We start from the raw sequence: 16,921 nt of genomic DNA, 5'->3' as shown, positions 1-16,921 counted from the left end.
TTCATCACCATATATTTGACCCCATTTACCATCTTCTAGAAGCCCCCTCCTTTGAAATTTGTTGTTATGGTAAAAATATATATAACAACATTTGCCATTTTAACCATTTTAAGTGAAATTAAGTACATGCATGCTGTGCAGTCTTCTATTTCCAAAGTTTTCTTTTCTTTTCTTTTTTTAATCATTCCAAACAGAAACTCTAGTGGGTGGTCGGTTAGCTCACTTGGTTAGAGCATGGTGCTAATAACAGCAAGGTTGCCGGTTTGATCCCTACATGGGTCACTGTGAGCTGCACCCTCCTTAAAAACAAACAAACAAAAAACTAGCAAACAGAAACTCTGAAACCATTAAGCAATAACTCTTTGTTTCCCCCTCCCCAGTGGCTGGTAATGTCTAATCTACTTTCTTTCTCTATGAATTTGCCTATTCTAGATATTTCATATGAGTGGAATCATACAGTATTTCTCCTTTCGTGTCTGGCTTCTTTCACATAGTACTCGTATATTTCCAAGGTTTATCCATGTTGTAGTCTGTATAGAATTTCAATCATTTTATAGCTAAATAATATTCCATTGTATAGATATTTCACATATTGTTTATGCATTCACCTATTGATGACAGGTGATTTGTTTCTACCTTTTGACTATTGTGAATAATGCTGCAATGAACATTGGTGTACAATTATCTGAGTCTCTGTTTTCAATTATTTTACCTTCTCTTTTATTTAATATTTAAAAATGAATGTCTTCAGCTCTACACCTGAATGTGGTGGATGAGAATCAGAAGGGATATCTTGGTTGCAGAGGTGCACCCTGAAGGAGTGCGGGACCCTAGCCCTACACCAGACTACCCAGCTTGGAGTACCAGTGCCAGGAAGAGGCACCCCACAACATCTGGCTGTGAAAATCAGTGGGGCTTCTGATTGGGTGAGACAGAAGGCTGTGGAAAACCCAGATGTCTACTTAAAGCACCCTCACACAGATTCACTCACTCTTAGGCACTCACGTTGGGTTCCAGTGGAGGGATGGTGACTTGGGAGGCATCAGAGACATACAGGGTGAGACTGAGATGTATAGCTACACGGTGAGGACTGGAAGAACAGTCACCATTTTCCCTGTGTAGAAACCTCCTCCCATGAAGCTGGCAGGAAAAATCCATCTTTCCTGTGTTGATATATCCCCATACAGCCAGATCTGAAACTGTATTGGCCTGGTGAACTCTGCTCACTCTGCCCTGGTGACTCCTTGGGACTCTGCCCCTTCCAACTCCTGCAACACTTGAGGCACGTTTGTGGCCAGCAGCCAGTCCCTCTTGCACTGCACTTTTTCTTGGACAACTCTTGGGAGTCCACGGGCCCCAGGCAGGTGATGGCTGGCCTCACTATGCTCTGAGACTTTCACTGAGTAGCTCCAGGCTCAGCACTGGCCCCAAATCAGAATCTACATTAACCTGGTGAACACCATTCATCCCACCCTGGTGACTCCTTGAAATCCAGCTTCACCCAACTTGTGTACCACATGAGGCTCTATCAGTGGCTGTCTTCCCCTTCCTTTCTTTTTCCTTTAAAATTGAAGAAAGGAAGGAAGGAAGGAAAGAAGGAGGGAAAAAAAGAAAACTAAAGGCAAATATCTCTGATAAATATAGATGTAAAGGTCTTCAATAAATTATTAGCAAATTAATTCAACATTACATGAAAAAGATTGCACACCATGGCCAACTATGATTTATCCCTGGGATGCGAGGATGATTCAACATACATAAATCAATTAATGTAATACATTATCTTATCAGAATAAAGAATAAAAGTGACATAATTGTTTCAATAATTGCAGAAAAAAATATTTGGCAAAATTCAATACCCTTTCATAATAAAAACCTTCAATAAACTAGGAATAGAAGGAAAGTACCGCAACATTAAAAAAGCCACATGTGAAAACTCACAGCTTAAAATCACACTCAACAGTAAAAATCTGAAAGCTTTTTATCTAAGATCAACAACAAGGTAAGGATGCCCACTCTTGCCATTTCTGTTCAACAAAGTACTAGAATTCCTAAACAGAGCAATTAGGAAAGAAAAAGAAATACAAAGCATCCAAATCAGAAAGGAAGAAGTATAATTGTCCCTTGATGCAGATGACATGATCTGATATATAGAAAACACTAAATACTCCACTGTTAGAACAAATAAACAAATTCAGTAAAGGTACAGCATACATAATGAATATACAAAAATTCGTTGTTTCTATACATTGACAAACTACCTAAATATGAAATTAGGAAAATAATCCCATTTATAATAGCACAAAAAGAATAAAATTCTTCTTCAGAATAAACTAAAAAGTGTAAGTGTTGTACACTGAAAACAACAAAACATTGATGAAAGAAATCAAAGAAGATACAAACAAATAGACGGATACCAATATTCATAGATTAGATGATTTAATATGACTAAAATGACTTTTAAAGGGCTTCCTATGATTGTTTTGTTGAGAGAGGGAGAGAGTGGGAATCAAGGAGCCCAGTTAGGACACCGTTTTTACAATCCTCATGGCACATCACAATTTTATAACAGTGTAAGTGATGGGAAATTTTTAGATTCTGGATATATTTTGAGTGTAAATTTAACAGAATTTGCTGATACATTGGATATGTAGTGTGTGAGAAACAGGAGTCAAGAGTGACTAAAACAGAAACAGAAAACAAAAACAAAAACAAAAAAACTACCAAACTGTTTTCCAAAGTGGCTGTATTATTTTGCATGTGCACCAGCAATGTATGAATGATTCACTTTTTCTTATCCTTATCAGTATTTGGTGTTGTCACTGTTTTTAATTATAGCCATTCTGATAGGTGCATAGTGATGTCTCATTATAATTTTTTTTTTATTGTATTTCCCTTTAAAAAACAAAAATTCAAAAGCCGAAGCAACAACAAAAGTGAATGACTGAAATGGATTGAGACAGTGGCGATAGTTGCGTAACCTTGTGGATATACCAAGAACCACTGAATTGTACACTAAAAAAGAGTGAATTTTATGGTATATGAATTATATCTCAACTAAAAAGTAATGGTCACTGAACTGTTTTGGTCTTGAGCAACTAGAAGAGTCTATTGGCAATTACCAAGATAGGGAAGATGGGCAAAGGAGCAGGTTTTTGTGTAGTGGAGGCAGGAATTGTAGATATACTAAGTTTGAGATGCCTACTAGACATCCACGTGGGAATGTTTACTATATATTTGGATATATGAATCTGAAATGCCAGGGTAAGTTTCAATTTGAAGATAGAAATTGGACACTGTCAGAATGCAGAAGTCATTTAAAGCCACAAGACAGGATCGAATCACCTAGGGAAAGAATGTAAATAGAGAATAGAAGGAGTTAGCCCAAAGGCACTCCAAAATTTAGAGGTCAGAGAGATGTGAAAAATCAGCAAGAGACTGAAAAAGAGGAGTTGGTGAGATAGGAAGAGAACGTGATGCCTCAAATACCAAATAAAGAAAATGTTTTATGAAGCAGAAGTGATAATTCTATCGAATGCTGCTGATGGGTCAGGTAAAATAAGAATTGAGATTGATCATCAGACTTACAAATTGACAATCATGACAAGAACAATCATGTTACTGGGGAGGAAAAACCCACTGGAGGTTTCATGGGTGAATGAGAGGAAAGGAATGGGGATTAATAGGAGCAGAGACATGGGGGAGGGAGGGGGGACAGAAATATGAAATCAAAAGACTTTTTTTTCTTTTCTTTTGAAGTGGGAGAAATAGAGCAGATTTATAGGCTGATGGGAAGAATGAGAGAGAGAGAGAGAGAGAGAGAGAGAGAGAGAGAGAGAGAGAGAGAGAGAGAGAGAGAGAGAAATTGATGATGCAGGAGAGAGAAGAAAGAATGGCTGTAGTGATATTCTTGAATACAGATGATGAGGTCCAGTGACATGTGGAGATTGTCCTTAGAGAGGAGTCCAGACAGTTTACACTTTGTGTAACAGGAGGAATGTGAGTGTATAGGGGCAAGAGTATAAGTAAGTTGGTAGATGTGGTTAGGGATTCTGTACTTTTCTTTATATCGATTCTATTTTCTGAGAGAACTACAAACCAAAGCCAGTGGCCAAGAGGGAGAATGAGGGAGGAGAAACTGGAGGTTTGCACAAAAAGAAGGATATTAAATGCCTGTCTAGAAGAGTGAGAGAAGGAGGGAATTAGGAAAATGTAGTTGACTTTCTAGGCAGTGACAAGAGCTCATGTGATAGATTACAAGTTACAAATTTAAAGTGAGATCTGCCAGCACAGTTGTGTGTGTGTGTGTGTGTGTGTGTGTGTGTGTGTGTGTGTGTGTGTGTGTGTGTGTGTTTCCCAACTACAATACAGGTACAGATAAGGAGTAAGCAGAAAGTTAGGTTAACCAGTATTAGAGTCTTTTTTCAGATGAGTACACCGAGAAAGCATGTGAGGAATAATAAAGAAGTGTTACAATGATGGACCATGACTTCTAAGCCCAGTAAAGAGGGAAGAAAGGACCTGAGCAGAGGGAAGGACAGTGGATAATGGTGGACATATCGACTCTACTTCATTCTTAGGCATCTAAATCTAGCAGCAGCACAAAATATCCTAGTAAACTCTCAAGGATCATTGAAATATTCTTCACATGAACTCAAGTGATGATGTTCAAAGTGAATAGTAATGCTTTTATACATTTTTTCTCATAGAAAATAATTGAATGTGTACAATGGCTCAGAGGCAAAAAAAGAGCAGTAGTTTGCTCATGACTACGTGTGTTAATGCTTAAAAATATTCCAACAGTCAACATTTAGTTAACAAATTTCCATGCTCATTTTACAGATTACACAATATCAGAGGGTCATCTATAGAATGAAGAATTAATGACTTGCTTTCAGGAAAACATGGGCATTAAAAAAGAAAAACTATCTCTATATGTATCCTATCTATCTATCTATCTATCTATCTATCTATCTATCTATCTATCTATCTATCTATCTATCTACCTACCTACCTACCTATCTGCTCTGATAATCTCACATTCTGTCCCATAAACAGAAGAAATTAAAAAGATTGAGGAGCAGTCACTGGAAATATCCTTGTGTCAGAATATTTCAAGAAACCAGCTTACATAGAATGCAGAAGACTTCTGTGGTCTAAATCTTGACTGTAATAAACATGTTTCATACACTGTAGGCATAAAACATGTATTTGTTGAATGAATGAATGAATGAATGATGATGATTAGTCATCTCTCCAACGTGACATCTGTATGTCATAAACTCTTTCCTTGGTTCAATTTCTGCTTGGTAATTGGCGATGGTAGAACAGCTGTTCAAAATGAAGAAGACACTGGTTGTTCATGTACCACGATTCTCCAGCCAAGCAATATTTGCAGTTCACTAGACTGATGATCTTCTTTCACACCCTGTGCCTTTGCGAATACAATTGTCTCAGTCTGAAAATTGCTTGTTGCCAACCTTTCATTGTCATCCCCATGACCTCTCACCCCGCTCCAGCTTATCTACCTGTAAATTCCTTCTTTCTTTCCAGCAGCCATGTCAGCATAACCTCCTTTGGGAAGCCTTTTTCAACTTTGCCTTAGTCTGTTTGGGCCCCAATTTTTGCACCTCTCCAGATTTACTGAGACTCTCATCTACTTTTCAGGCCTCAGTCCTCTGCTTGGTGTAGAGCCCCTCTTCTACCATCACCTCAACTTCTAAACCTGCCATCTTTCTCCACCTTGTCCAAGTGAGAGCTGGGCTCTGGCATGCCTCCGTCGTACCCAAGGCAAAGGCCCTGGTGCCTGGCCTGACTCACTGTCCCCTCTGAGTTACAGCTCTCCTGAGCTCTCCCAGAGTCAGATGAAGCACCGTGCATGGGGTCTGGATTCTGTTAACCCAGCCTTGGGGCCAGGTCATGTAATCCAGAAATTGCAAGGGAGAGGATTCTTTTTATAATATGAACTTTGACCAATGAGAGACAGGAAGATTCCTATTATCTTCCTCCTGGCGTCCCAACCCCATTCAGACTGTTCGATGGCACAGAGTTACCCATACAGCTGTCTAGAGATTTTTAGTGTGACCGACGTATCAGCTGTGTTTTATTATGAATGCATCACTTTTGTTTTCCCCTTTTCTCTCCTTCTTGATGTTGTAAAGTGTTAACACAGGAGCTTTGCCCTAGGTTCTGATTTCTACAGCAGGGTCTGTCGTCAAAAATCTCATAGTAACCAAGGCATATCCTAACTTTTAATAACCTGTGTTGTGATTGATTGTTGGTTTGGTCCTTTTAGAGAAATTCTTAAGGGTGAGACTTTGTTTCCCTAAATAGTCTCATTACCCAGCACCATGTTTGGAATATGGTAGGTGATTTAAGAAACAATTATTCATTAATTAATGGCTTTAATATCAAACTATTTTATAACACATTTAAAACAAGTAATTTCCTTAGACATTTTTGTTTTAACCCCTCACTGTATGGAGGAACAAACTTGAGGCAAGAGAAATCAAGGGACTTTTCCAAGGTCATGCAGCTCTTGAGTCACGTGACTAGAACCAGCATATTGGTTTCCTGATCATACAGCACTATTCTCTCATTTGAAATTGATTACTTCCATTTATGTGAGAGGGAAACAACACCAGAACCAATCTGACAAACCTGTGTTTTCCAGGCCACTTTAAGCCCTGCATTAAAATATACAATTGGTTAACACTAGCAATAGGAAACAGTATTTCTTGGCTTCTGTCCCCATGCTCCTATAAAATTCCTGTTGCCTTTTTTTTGTTGTTGTTCTGGATGTCACCTGATGGTGTCTTACATGTGTTTGCAAATATAGTCCCACCAGCTCTCACGTGGCACCTGTCATTTCATTCTTTTTCTTATTCAATTTCTAGCATGATATCCACAGCTAGGGCTTCCTAGGTGCACATCTACGGGTTTGGCATATCTGCTGAGCTTCTGGTGGCTCCTCCGGCTGCTGCATATTCCACCAGCACTGACCACAAATGCTTGCCGAGAGCCCTGTTTTCGTCCTCAGGATACTTGTATACGGGTCAGATCATTGCTCAAGAGTATGGAGTCCATGCTACCATAATAACTTGATTTGAGAAAAGTCTCTGGCACCTCAACTCTAGCACCATTTTCTGGATCTTGGAGAACAGAGTGGTGCTGCCCAGGGCTACTGGAGTGAAGCAAAATGATCTATTTATTCATTCTTAATCACAGCTCCAGTCTCAGATATGAATCTCAAGGATTGGTTCAAGGCAACTGGACAGTCTGACCAAGAGTCATAATTGTGAAATAAGGAGGAGGTAAGAGGGAAGGAAGGCGTACAAAGCTTCCAGCCCCACCACAACACACTCCCCTGAAAACCCTATGTCCTAGTACATGGCTTGTTTTTGTTTAACCAATGAACTAAGAATGATTTTTTGAATACTTTTAAAAGGCTGTAAACACAAAAAAACAGAGAACAGTATGCTACAGGCTTTGTGACACACAAAGCCTAAAATATTTATTATCGTCCCTTCACAGAAAGAGTTTGTGTACTCTTGTCATAGAGGGAAAACAAAATGCAATAATTAGAAATGGGAAATACAGCAATGCACAGTGTAAACTACGTAATTGTAAACTATAAATCAGTTTCATTTGTTCTACAACTATATTAAAATCTTTCATTTTTCATCGTGATGGGAACGAAAAACATAGAAAAGTGAGTTACATCTGATGATGATGACCTGCCAATGCCACAGCTGACGATGGCTCTGCCTCCAGACATTGTGACCTCGTGCTGCCTCTGGTCTTAGTGCCTGACCCGGCTCTGGAGGGAGACTCCATCCTCTCACATTCTATCCCATTATTCTTGAACTAAAAGGGAGCATTTTATGTATGTCTTACCTTAGGCTGAGGGCCCCTTCTTCCCAGAATAGAGGTTCTTAGGCTTGTCCATAGATAGAATTTTGGGGATCTTGCAGCACAGGCTCTTCAGCTCTGCTAAGTGAGGAATGAATACAAAGACAAATACAGTTAAGACTCAAACTGAGGCCCCTCTCTGTGTTTTTTTTAAATTATTATTAAAGTTTATTGGGGAGACAAGGGTTAGTAAAGTTACATAGGTTTCAAGTGTACAATTCTACAATACATCATCTATAAATCATATTGTGTGTTCACCACCCAGAGTCAGTTCTCCTTCCATCACCATATATTTGACCCCCTTTACCCTCATCTACCAACCCCCCTTCCTTACCTTCTGGTAACCACTAAACTATTGTCTGTGTCTATGAGTTTTTGCTTCTTTGTTTGTTTGTGTTCCTTTGTTGCTTTCAGTTTTATATCCTACATATCAGTGCCATTTATGACAACATGGATGGATCTTGAGATGATTATGCTAAGTGAAATAAGTCAGACAGAAAAAGTGAGAACCATATGATTTCTCTGAAATGTGGGATATAAAACTGAAAGCAACAAAGGTACAAGACAAATAAATAAACAAAAACTGAGGCCCCTCTCTATTTGGTTTTGAGTAGACCAAAAGTATAACATTTTTTTCCCTATTTGCTGCAAAGTTCCTTCCAGCTCTGACCTAAATGTAAAATTTAATAACAATTTCTTGGAAATATAGGATGATTTCATTTCATTTATATATTCTTTCCTTTGAAATTTAAATTCGGGTGCCCTTTTCATCTGGTTATTTGCTAGCTCATCATTGGTAGATAAAGGTTCCACTTGCCAATAAATATTCTAGGGTGCCAGAAACACATGAAAAATAAAAACTTTGCATTGTTACTGGTTTATTTATTCATTTCAGCTTATCACTATGTTGGGTCTCTTCCTCCAAACTATGCAGTCCGGCAGCTTCCCCCCCCCTCAGTGTCAGGGAAGAAGAGAAATTTACTTTCTCAAGCGCAGGACAAGATCATAGTTGGTGGGAACGGGGGGAAGGCCATATGGAAACTGGTGAATAGAGAAAACTAGTCTGTATTGAATCGTGCATCTCATCAACTCCTCTTTCCCTCTTGCATCCAAGAATCCTATCAACTATGTTTATGTCTACACCTACCTCCCCAGTTAGGACGTTGTGGAATCTGACACCCAAGACAAAAGACCTCTGGATAGGGACAACTGGGGATCTCTTAATGAAATGGTCACGGTCCTGCCCTACCACTTACAGTGAGCAAACCAGCTTGTTCCAGAACAGCTTGTTCCAGAAACAGCTTTCAATATGCTTCTTGTAGCTCAGTCTTGTGCGTGCATGGACAGTCAAGGATCACCAGAAACCAGAAATCAGTTTTGAATAGTAATTTTGCATTATAAAAATAGATTCTGGATTATTTGATGTTTTGAATTATCCATGCCTTTGTCCTCTTTCCTTTGTCTAAGATTTTGCCTGTGGTCCTTAAATGAACGAGGACCTATGTCAATCTTGACCACATTCCCTAATGTTAAAGTGTCTACATTTAGTTGACTAAAAAGATCTCACAAGCATTCTCTCCAGAGAGCAACTGGAACTTAAATGTGGAAGAAAAACAAATTGCTTTCACTTCAGGTCTGTAGCAGGTGATCTGCCATCATCACATTGCCATCAGCTGGGGAACACCTATAACAATGCAAGGCTTCCAGTTGTACTGAAAGGGGAGACAATTGCATTTGGTTCAGACACATGCTGACCGGGATCTAGGTCAGAGTATTCTGTGATCTGTCATTTTGAGTATGTGTCATGCGGGGTGTCGTGCGGGACGGCCTGCGGGGTGTCAGGCGGGGTATCCTGCCTACTACGCCATGTGTCGTGCGGGGTGTCAGGCGGGGTCTCTGGGTTCTCTGCTCCCGCTCCCCACACAAGAACGCAGGACATGGTGAGGCCAAAAAGGAACACCCACGGAGCCATAGGTAGGGGAATCATACCACTATACTCTCACTGGCGGCTGGGTTGGAGATACAGGAACCAGGAGCAACACAATTCTCAAGGATCAACCAGGAGCTGATGGCCATTTGATCACAGTCGATGGCCATTTACTACCTGAGCCAGCACCTTTCTATGTGAGGCTGAGAGCCTGGAAACTGCTTTTTGGGGCTCTGTCCCCACATTCCACCCCTACAGGGTCTCGCCTCACAATCTACATGACAAGCGTCTTCCGCGAGGGGCCCTGTGCGAGGAGCCTGGAGGTGAATGCTATTTCCTGGACACAGCCAAGCTCTCTGGTCACAGCCAGGGTTTCTCAGGGCACCACCAGTACTTCTGGGCACAGCCAGACTTCCTGGACTTCTTAGGGTACCACTAGTCTCCCCGGACACAGCCAGGGTTTCTCAGGGCACTGCCACTCTCTCTGGGCACAGCCAGACTTCCTGGACTCAGTCAGGGCTTCTCAGGGCACTGCCACTCTCTCTGGACACAGCCAGACTTCCTGGACTCAGCCAGGGCTCTCAGGGCACTGCCACTCTCTCTGGGCTCAGCCAGACTTTCTGGACACAGCCAGGGCTCTCAGGGCACTGCCACTCTCTCTGGGCCTCTCAGGGTACCGTGCTGGAACAACAGCGACTCACAGTCAAGGAGCTTACATATTCTCAGTGGTGGCCAGTCAAGACACAAAAGCAAACATCCCCCAGTTCCACTACATGGTGGTATGTTCCCAAACAGTCAAGCTGTCCATTAAATTAGGGATGGAAGGCAATTCCCCATAGTCCATAGTCATCGCCAGGGCTGTCCTGGGGGTGAGGGATGACCTTGACCTCACCTTCAGCTCCCACGGAGAACTCAGCAAGCCTTTCCTCCTGCATCTGGGCTGCCTCAGCAAGCACTTCCCAGCCCACGGGGCCGCAACAACCTTCGCTTTCTCCGGCCTCTGCTGGTTGGGGTACCGTCCATGTCTTCCCACCCCTCCACGGGGGTCCAGCTCTCCGGCAGCTGCTCCTCCTGGTCTTCCTCAGACTCACGCACAAATTGCTTCACTGCACTTCGGAGAGTTTCGGCCGGCACTGTACCCTGCTTGCTGCGCCATTTGTCACGCGGGGTGTCGTGCGGGGCGGTCTGCAGGGTGTCAGGCAGGGTATCCTGCCATCTACGCCATGTGTCGTGCAGGGTGTCAGGCGGGGTCTGTGGGGTCTCTGCTCCCGCTCCCCACACAAGAATGCAGGACATGGTGAGGCCAAAAAGGAACACCCATGGAGCCATAGGTAGGGGAGTCACACCACTATACTCTCACTGGCGGCTGGGTTGGAGACACAGGAACCAGGAGCAACACAATTCTCAACCCTGACTGTGCCGCTTGCAGACTCAGCCACCATCTTCTTGCTAGCTCCCCCTTTTTTGCTAGCCTAGCCACGGCAGTTATATTAGTGCCCAATGGCTCACTGGTTACAGCTGACGGCCAACTAGCCACAGCTGATGGCCATTTGATCACAGTCGATGGCCATTTACTACCTGAGCCAGCACCTTTCTATGTGAGGCTGAGAGCCTGGAAACTGCTTTTTGGGGCTCTGTCCCCACAGTATGCATGCACGTGTGCTCATGTGTATGTGTGTGTGTACCTATATACTTATGTATGCTCACATACGTGTGCTCCACTGCAAACCGGGGAGTGCTTGTGAAGCTTTTTAAGACGAAATGCACCAGGCTGCTGGTGCACTGTGGCATTCCTCTCTGAGAAACCAGGAATTTGGCAAAACAGCCCAGAGGAGATGCCCTGTCTGCTGAACTCAGAGCCATCCAGGTGATCATCCAGGAGAAGCTTACCAGTTTTGTCATCAGTGAACATCTTAGCTGTTGAATTAAAGCCTGAATACAATCTTTAGAGAGCATCTGTAGCTTTACTATAGGAAAAAGGAGAGAGAGAGAGAGAGAGAGAGAGAGAGAAAGAGAGAGAGAGAGAGAGAGAGAGAGAAATGTTTGGAGAAGGACTTTCTTATCAGGAACTTTGGCTTTCCCATTAATCTTCTTTGTGCCCATAATGTCTTTGTGTACTGTTATCTTTAAGAGTGTAAGCTGGAGGTATTCCTGCAGGATGATTGAATTGTTCAAATTTCCCTCTCTTAGCCTCCTATGGAAGGTACAAAGACAAATGTACCTGCTGCCGAGTAAGACAAAAACGCTTCTGAGTTTCTTAGGAAGTGCATTAACCATATCTTTTACTTTCTGTATTCTGATTCTTTGACATTTGGGACCTTGCTGACTCTGAGGAACTGCCTCATTCAGGGCTAGCCCATTCCTAGGCATAGTAAACAGTTCACCTGTGAGGATGTCTTTCAAATGCAAACCAACTAATACAGAGCCTATATCCGCAATTACCTACTTTATCAGCTTCTCACGAACTGGGCTATCATCCGTCAGCTCTAATCACCCCTTAGCTAGGTATCAGACAAGTAGGTACAGCTCCTACGCCCTAGAGACCATTGAAATTATTCAACCAAGCCAACTGTAAACCTGCTTACTCTGCTCCTCTCATTCCTGCCCATGGAAACCAGAATACAGACTCTTGTCCACATCCTACCGCATCCCCTCCCTCTGATGCTTCTCCACGTGGCCCTTCATGATGTGGCATGCCTTTTACTCTTGGGAACTAGCAGTAACAAACTATCATTTTAAGGCAGTTGGACAGTTGTCTCCTGATCTGTTGGTATGCCATATCTAAATAATAATGAAACTAATTAAAACAGGGAAACCATGCTATACGGAGTAGCAAATCACAAGAGGACATCTCTTGAGGTGTGGTTCTTCCATGAGACTTTCCAAGTCCAAACCCCAGATGTGACTATAGTAGGAGAAAGGGTCCTTGAGGAGGTAACTAAGGTAAATATGGGACTCTAATCCGATAGAACTGGTGTCCTATCAAAAGAGACACAGAGGAAGAGACATCGGAAATCTCTCTTTCTCTATGAGAGCATTGAGAAGAGGCCATATGAGGACAAAGCAAGAAGGTGGTTGTCTACAAGTCAGGAAGAGCAGTCTCACCAGAAACCAACCTTGACAACACCTCAGTCTTAGAGTTCTCAGCCCCCAGAACTGCAGGAAAATAAATTTCTTTTGCTTAAGCCACCTAGTCTGTGGTAATCTGTTATTGCAGCCCGATCAGAATAATACCGGTAATGAAAGATGGATCAAAAAATTAAATGTAGTGCTTACTTCAGCAGCACATATACTAAAATTGGAATAATACAGAGAAGATTAGCATGGCCCCCAAAGGATGACATGGAAATTCATGAAGTGTTCCATATATTTTTTAAAAAGATTAAATGTAGAAAAAAAATCTGTGCGAGACTTGGGAATTGGACTAAGATCATTGGAGAAACTCTCCATTTAGGGGAGAATTAGTAGGTCAAGGGATGATAAATGGAAAGTTGGTATTGCAAGTATATGAATCTGTTCAAGGGTGACACAAAAGAGAATAGTGAGGACTCTGGTCAAACCAGACAGCTCATGTCTTGTTTAAAGGCATTTTAATTCTAATTTTCTAAAGACCCCATAAGGCTAAACAAAACACAGTAAGGCACTGCTCACTCTAGTGAACGTCTTTAGAAGTATAGGTGAATCAGATTGTACCCTGACTCACACAGAGGTGGAGTTTCCTGGGTGAATAGAATCTACACAAGTAGAGAGATAAGAAAAGAGTTTCCAGAGTGGAAAAATATATGGAATAGGCTATAGACAGAATTGACTGCTAGGGTTGTTATGCAACACAGGTATATTAAATTTTCCCCCCATTCTTTTTAAGGTAGATCAATTTTGTTGGAGTAGAGGCATAAAATAAAAAGACTAGAAAAGAAGGATAGAAAAGTTCAGAGTAAGTTTGGTGATGAATTCTGGACTAATAAATTTAGACATCAAGTGATTCATTTGAGCAAGATAAAGTTATCACTAAAATAACGTTCAAAATGATCATAAGTATTGATTAGGATGCTTTGGAGGAAGAAGAAATTCGAATGAGTTTCTGTGACTTCACACACTTAAATATAGCCTGGTTTCCTACTTAATCTGAGATGGTATACTACAGGTAAGCAAATCACCTGGGGTCTTGTTAAAATATAGAAACCATAATGATATAATACCTTGCACCTGTCACAATGGCCACTGTCAAAAGTTGGCAATGAACAAATTTTGGAGAGGATGTAGAGAAAAGGGACTCCTTGTACACTGTTGGTGGGATTGTAAATTGGTGCAGCCACTATGGAAAACAGTATGGAGGTTCCTCAAAAAATTAAAAATAACTATCACATGACGCAATAATTCTACTTCTGGGTATTTATCTGAAGAAAATAAAACACCAGTTCAAAAAGATATATGAACCTAATGTTCACTGCAGCATTATTTAAAATTGCCAAGATATGCAAGCAATCTAGGTGTTCATCAACAAAGGAATGGATAAAGAATATGTGGTACATATTCTTTGAAAAAATGAAAAAAATGAAAAAATGAAAAAAAGAATCAAATCTTGCCATTTGCAACAACATGATGAATAGATGTAAAGGGTAATATGCTAAGTGAAATAAGGCAGTCAGAGAAAGACGAATACCATATGAGTTCATTTATATGTGGAATTTTAAAACAACAAAACAAATGAACAACAACAACAAAAGAAACAGACTTATAGATACAGAGAACAAACTAATAGTTGCCAGAGGGGAGATAGATGGGAAAATGGATGAAAACGTTGAAGGTGAAAACTTCCAGTTATAAAATAGGTAAGTATGGGGATATAATGTACAGCACAGGGAATGTAGTCAATAATATTTTAATAACTGCATGGTGATAGATGTGTAGTAGACTTATATTGGTGATCATTTTGTAAGATATATAAATGTCAAATCACTATGTTGTACACCTAAAATTAATATGTTATATGCCAAATATACTTTAATAAAAATTAAAAAAACATGTAGTCTGATTCAACAGGTCTGAGATGAGGCCTGATGTTCTGCATTTTGAACAAACTGATGATACTGATGCGGCTAACCTTTAATCACACTGTAAATTACAAGGAAATAGGTGACCTCTAAACTCACAACCTGTAGTTCCTCGATTTTACTACCTACCATGCTGAAGAAACATACTGAAATTTGCATTCAATAGCAGTTTGAGTCATTCTGCTTGTTCCTATATGTGAAATTGTACATTCCAGAATGCCAAATCAAACCATACAAAAAAGGATTAAATGCAGCACTTTGCCTTGCAATTACTTCACCACACATTGTGAGCGAGGAGAAAATAAGCATAAGATTCTGAAAAGATTGGAACTAGACATGAGTTTAGTGATAAAAGAAACTTTCCTATAACCAGAAAGAAAGCTATAAAGGGAAGAATTGTGGGACTTAATCATGGATTAATTTTGTTTTGTTTAAGAGTATAGTTTGGTGGGCTGGCCCAGTGGCTCAGGCGGTTAGAGCTCCATGATCCTAACTCTGAAGGCTGCCGATTCGGGGCTCTCAAACACAGTGTTGCCAGTTCAATTCCTCGAGTCCCGCAGGGATGGTGGGCAGAGCACCCTGCAATTAAAATTGAACACGGCACCTTGAGCTGAGCTGCCACTGAGCTCCCAGATGGCTCAGTTAGTTGGAGGGCATCCTCTCAACCACAAGGTTGCCGGTTTGACTCGCGCAAGGGATGGTGGGCTGCTCCCCCTGCAACTAGCAACTGGCAACTGGACCTGGAGCTGAGCTGTGCCCTCCACAATTAAGACTGAAAGGACAACTTGAAGCTGAACGGCGCCCTCCACAACTAAGATTGAAAGGACAACAACTGGACTTGGAAAAAAGTCCTGGAAGTGTTCCTAATAAAGTCTTGTTCCCCTTCCCCAATAAAATCTTAAAAAAAAAAAAAAAGAGTATAGTTTGTCTATGTGGAATCTAAAACACAAAAATATCAAACTCATAGAAACTGAGTAGAAGAGTGATTGCCAGGGACTGGGGGCTGGAGGAAATAGGGAGAGGTTGGTAAATGGGTACAAATTTTTAGCTATAAAATAAATAAGGTCTGAGGATATGACTATAGTTGATAGCACTGTATTGTACGATTTGTTGAGAGTAGAACTTAAGTGTTCTCACAAAAAAGAAAAGATAACGTGAGGTGATGGATGTGTTAATTAACTTGATGGGGGGAACACTTTCACAATGCATACATATATCAAATTGCCACGATGTATACTTTAAATATCTTACAATTTTATATGTCAATTATACCTCAATACAGTTGAAATTAAAATATATATATATATTTTAATTTCAACTGTATTGAGGTTATATATATATATATAATTTGGCTTTCTCACTGAATAACAAACTTAATGTTATCACATCATCATATAATTTCTATGAAGCTGCATGTGAACAAAATATTTTCTCAAATCTTTTTTTTTTTCTTAAGATTTTTATTGGGGAAGGGGAACAGGACTTTATTGGGGAACAGTGTGTACTTCCAGGACTTTTTTCCAAGTCAAGTTGTTGTCCTTTCAGTCTTAGTTGTAGAGGGCACCGCTCAACTACTGGTCCAGTTACCAATGTTAGTTGCAGGGGGCGCAGCCCACTATCCCTTGCGGGAGTCGAACTGGCAACCTTGTGGTTGAGAACACAATGGCCCAAGTCGGAATCCAACCAGGAGCCTTCAGAGTTAGGAGCACGGAGCTCCAACCGCCTGACCCACCGGGCCAGCCCTCAAATGTTTTTTATTTTTCCTTTTTTTTCTAATGTCTCCATTTAGACCTTGAAGATTTGGTCACACAGAAAATACGTCATCATCAGAATGTTAAAAGTATTTAAGGATCACAAATTTTCATTTTAAAGAGTTTCTGCCTAGGTACATTTTCACTTTTAATTCTTTGACATGATCACTTTTGCAAAGTTAGTTAAAAACTATTACTTTAGTATTTATTCATTTTAACCACTCATCAAAAGCACTTTTATATTGTTTTATCTATTAGAAAAGTGTATGAAGTTGATC

General features: G+C 40.8%; 1 non-coding gene across 1 annotated transcript; it reads left to right on the top strand.

Moving 5' to 3' along the window:
- Positions 1–13,106: 13,106 nt before the first annotated feature.
- LOC117014829 (U6 spliceosomal RNA) lies at positions 13,107–13,210 on the top strand. Its single transcript, XR_004421620.1, has one exon. It is a non-coding gene; the product is annotated as a U6 spliceosomal RNA (small nuclear RNA).
- The last annotated feature ends 3,711 nt before the right edge of the window (positions 13,211–16,921 follow it).

The sequence above is a fragment of the Rhinolophus ferrumequinum genome, chromosome 2 (genome assembly GCF_004115265.2).
Source record: "Rhinolophus ferrumequinum isolate MPI-CBG mRhiFer1 chromosome 2, mRhiFer1_v1.p, whole genome shotgun sequence".
In the NCBI taxonomy this organism is placed as follows: domain Eukaryota; kingdom Metazoa; phylum Chordata; class Mammalia; order Chiroptera; family Rhinolophidae; genus Rhinolophus; species Rhinolophus ferrumequinum.
Note: the sequence above shows the minus strand (reverse complement) of the source record. Positions and strands in the feature narration are given on the sequence as shown.